This window comes from Gekko japonicus, unplaced genomic scaffold (genome assembly GCF_001447785.1).
Source record: "Gekko japonicus isolate JY-2015 unplaced genomic scaffold, Gekko_japonicus_V1.1 scaffold847, whole genome shotgun sequence".
Taxonomy (NCBI): Eukaryota; Metazoa; Chordata; class Lepidosauria; order Squamata; family Gekkonidae; genus Gekko; species Gekko japonicus.
Genome location: NW_015174868.1, coordinates 506,419 through 510,985, shown reverse-complemented (window position 1 = coordinate 510,985; position 4,567 = coordinate 506,419). Strand labels below are relative to the sequence as shown.

Below are 4,567 nucleotides of genomic sequence, written 5' to 3'. Positions count from 1 at the left end.
CATTGCCCTATCAAGGAGGAGAGTTTACCTCTACTTGAGTTTTGCTCCCACTCTTGCATGTATCGATGCCGAGGAACGACAGTCTTCTTCTCAGACCCTGCAAAAGAGAGAGAGGTGCTATCTGACCACTTCTTGCTCTGGTGTTTCCTAACTAGGTCACACAAGGCATGCATAACCCAAACACACGTTCCTACCTTACAACAGTGGATTAACAAACTCAAACAACATATTCTTGATAGGATTTAAGATTGTATTGAGAGCAATCAGACTCAAGCCTGGTGTAGGGGTTAAGTTAAAGGTAAAGGTTCCCTTGCTCGAAAGCCAGTCGAATCCGACTCTAGGGTTGCGGTGCTCATCTCCGTTTCAAAGCCGAAGAGCCAGTGCTGTCGGAAGACGTTTCCGTGGTCATGTGGTCGGCATGACTAAACACCAAGGCGCATGGAACGCTGTTACCTTCCCACTGAAGTGGTACCTATTTATCTACTTGCAATTTCTTGCTTTTGAACTGCTAGGTTGGCAGGAGCTGGAACTAGAGACGGGAGCTCACTCCGTCACGCGGCACACTTGGGCCTCGAACTGCTGAACTACTGACCTTCCATAGCCTGCAGTTCAGCGTCTTAACCATTTGAGCCGCCGCAGCTCTTAGGGGTTAAGTGCACGGACTCTAATCTGGGAGAACCAGGTTTGTTCCCCACGCCTCCACTTACAGCTGCTGGACAAACCATAGTTCTGTCAGAGCTGTTCCTGAAAACAGCAGTTTCTGTCAGAGCTCTCTCAGCCCCACCTACCTCACAGGGTGTCTGTTGTGGGGAGGGGAAGGGAAAGGATTTTTTAAGGCACTCTGAGGCTCCGAGTGAAGGGCGGGATATAAATTTAATCTCTTCTTCTTCTGTTAGAAAAATGGTCTGTAATTTTAAACAAACTGTGGTAAGGGTTCTTGGAATATGCATTAATAGTATAAAAATGTTTAACCTCTCCTACTAGATAATACTAACTCCAGGCATTTGTATGGGTCAGTTGGAGGCTGTTAATTCTTGTATTCTACTGTATATAAATAACAAAACCCACCAAACACTCTATACTCAGTACTGCAAAGCGCTGTGCTGGCATGTGAACTGGTAAAAACATTCATATATATTTCAGCACCTATGATGCTTTGTATCAGGGGTGTCAAACTCATTTGTTATGAGGGCTGGATCTGACATAAATGAGACCTTGTTGGGCTGGGCCATGTGTGTCCTAAATTGTAATGCCAGGTAGCAGAGATATAAACTCCCAGGAGAGCCATGGCATAACAAGCCCAACAAAGCACACACACTGTAGCAAGGCACACAAAACTTCATACCTTGGATAAAACTTTGTTGGTCTTAAAGGTGCTTTATATTTCTCCCATGCAATTGAGGCAGTCAAGCAAAACAAGCTCTCCCTCCTTCCCTCCCTCCTTTTGGGGAGGAGCCTCAGCCAATGGAAGGGAAGAAAGGCTTGCCTTTCTCTCCTGTGTGATTGAGGCAGCCTGGCCAGGAAGCAAGCTCTGGCTTGTTCCCTCCCTCCCCCTGGAAGGGGAAGGGAGAGGGGAAGGGGAAGGGAGAGGAGGAGCCTCAGCCAGTGCAGGGAACAGAAGCTTGCCTATCTATCATTCCTGAGTGAATGAGAGAGTCTGGCAAAGCAAGCTATGATGACGCAGCAGCAGCAGAACTGGAAGAAGAAGCAGGAGACAGCCAGTTCCACTGTGGGCCAGATAGAAGCCCTCTGGGGGGCTGATCCAGCCCCTGGGCCGCATGTTTGACACTCCTGCTTTATATGCTTTGTAATTTTGCAATAGATCTTTCAATAAAATGATATTTTTTTAAAAAGCGAATAACCCAAATCTGAGCCTTAAGAGAACCCAAATCCAGGCCTTAAAACCCCCTTAAACCAGGACTGTTTTGGTAGAAAAAGCCCAGCAGGAACTCATTAGCATAACAGGCCACACCCCTGCTTCTTCTACCTGCTTAGTACACTGAAACCAAGCCTCAAAATGAGGAAAAAGGACTGTATGCAGCAAATGTCCCACAGCTAAACGGGACCCCAAGGTCAGTCTTTTCACAAATCAGAGGTCTCAGTCAGTGAGCATTGAGAAGCAAGGCATTGCAGTGACCAGTTAGTGGGGAGGCACAGCAGAGGCCTCTAGTGGCAAAATTCGGAATTACAAGAGAAGCAATTCTTGACGCAAAATCTATGCGCTCAAATACTGCAACAGCAGGGCTTTTGGTGAGGGAGGAGTGGGGAGGGGCAGGGTCGGAAGCCAGCCGGAACTCCATTCCTGTGCGTTCCTGCCCTAAAATAGCCCTGCCTTAAACTATACATTACATGGCAGACACAGGCCACAGAACCACAATGGCTACTCCTTTGTTACAAAGCAGGGACCAGGATCCAGCAATCTGTCAGTAGAAGGTGTGGACAGCTTTGGATCTTTGGATCTTCCCTGTTTTCCTCTACTCCCAGCAAATCCTTCTGACCCAGGGAAAGTTGGTTTCCAGAAGGGTGTGCCACTGGCTCTTTGCTGTGCCCCTGAGATGCTGGAAGAGCAAAGAGGAAGCCTGGACCCCAGTGTTTATACTACCGACCACAAGGCATTTTAGAGTAGGAAAGGGGACGTGCTTCTCCTTTTGTTTCTCTTTGCCCTTGTGTTTTGCCTGACAGAATTGACACCCCGGTTAGGACAGAACCTATTCCAAAACCCCACTGCACTTTCCAGTTTTGTCTTTTGTCTGAAACACATGGCTACCTACACTGCTCTGAGCACTCAACACGCCCCCCCCTCAGATTCATTCAGCATCTCCATCCTAGGGAGGGATATAAAAGCTCAGGGATCTTCACTCCTACTCATATCTGATGAAGCGAGCTTTGACTCTCAAGAGCTTATAACCCAGTCCTAAGCTGGATAGCCCAGGCAAGACCAATCTCGTTTATACATTACATGGCAGACACAGGCCACATAACCACAATGGCTACTCCTTTGCTACAAAGCAGGGACCAGGATCTAGCAATCTGTCAGTAGAAGGTGCGGACAGCTATGGATCTTTAGATCTTCCCTGTTTTCCTCTACTCCCAGCAAATCCTTCTGACCCAGGGAAAGTTGGTTTCCAGAAGGGTGTGCCACTGGCTCTTTGCTGTGCCCCTGAGATGCTGGAAGAGCAAAGAGGAAGCCTGGACCCCAGTGTTTATACTACCGACCACAAGGCATTTTAGAGTAGGAAAGGGGACGTGCTTCTCCTTTTGTTTCTCTTTGCCCTTGTGTTTTGCCTGACAGAATTGACACCCCGGTTAGGACAGAACCTATTCCAAAACCCCACTGCACTTTCCAGTTTTGTCTTTTGTCTGAAACACATGGCTACCTACACTGCTCTGAGCACTCAACACGCGCCCCCTCAGATTCATTCAGCATCACCATCCTAGGGAGGGTTATAAAAGCTCAGGAATCTTCATTCCTATTCATATCTGATGAAGCGAGCTTTGACACTCAAGAGCTTATAACCCAGTCCTAAGATGGATAGCCCAGGCAAGACCAATCTCGTCAGATCTTGGAAGCTAAGCAGGGTCAACTGTGGCAAGTACTTGGATGGGAGACCTCCTTGAAATACCAGAGGCAGGAGGCAGGGGCAGGCTTTATTCAGCCACCTCACTGAATATTCTCCAGGCCCCCAGTGGGGGTCAGTCACCAGAGGTCGCCATGACTTCCTGTGCACACTCACACACATGCATGTACATAAAAATACAAAAAAAAGAGAGCTTAAACCCCAAATAATCTTGTTGGTCTCTAATGTGCTACAGGACTCGAATCTAGCTCTATCCCAGGGAAGGAAGGTAAGGATTAACTTTCTTTTAGCGTCTTCCTTCTTAGTTCTCAACCCCACAGCTTGTGGCTAAATCAGAGCTGAGTATCCTCAGGGAAGAAGAAGGAGGAGGAGGAGAGATTGGATTTATATCCCTCCCTTCACTCGGAGTCTCAGAGCGGCTTACAATCTCCTTCCCCTCCCCCTCCCCACAACAGGCACCCTGTGAGGTAAGTGGGGCTGAGAGAGCGGTTTTCCAGAACTGCTCTTTCAAGAACAGCTCTGACAGAACTATGGCTTGCCCAAGGTCATCCAGCAGCTGCAGATTAGAGTCCACACACTTAACCACTACAGCATTGGTCTCAAAATCACTTGCACATGGTGGCAAGTACCTTTTAATGGACTAGATTCTTTACTGAAGCAATAGTTTTTCTTTTTTGTGACTGTGCCTCAAAGGCAGGTTCCTACAACTTTAGAAGTTGGACTCATAACTCTGGGAGACAACCGGTGCCTTTCAGGTTTCGATACAAGGAAAAAGAGTTCAGAGTACTAGATACTCTTTCTTCCACTACTGGTTGATCTTAATAAGTCAGCTGCTGGTGAAACAAGAATTTCCTTCTCGCTAGGCAATAAAACATAATCGATATTAATCTGGAGCAAAACTGATAGGTGGTCACTACTTATAAAACGTAGTGGCAAGCCAAAGTCTCTCTCCTCTCTCGGTTTTTGGGGTTTCCCAGCATTCTTTCCCT

General features: G+C 47.4%; 1 protein-coding gene across 1 annotated transcript in view; it reads right to left on the bottom strand.

Moving 5' to 3' along the window:
* The window catches only part of LOC107121777 (adenylate cyclase type 10-like), a 107,823-nt gene that overhangs the window by 39,261 nt on the left and 63,995 nt on the right, over nucleotides 1-4,567 (bottom strand). The gene's annotated exons all lie outside the window — the stretch shown is intronic.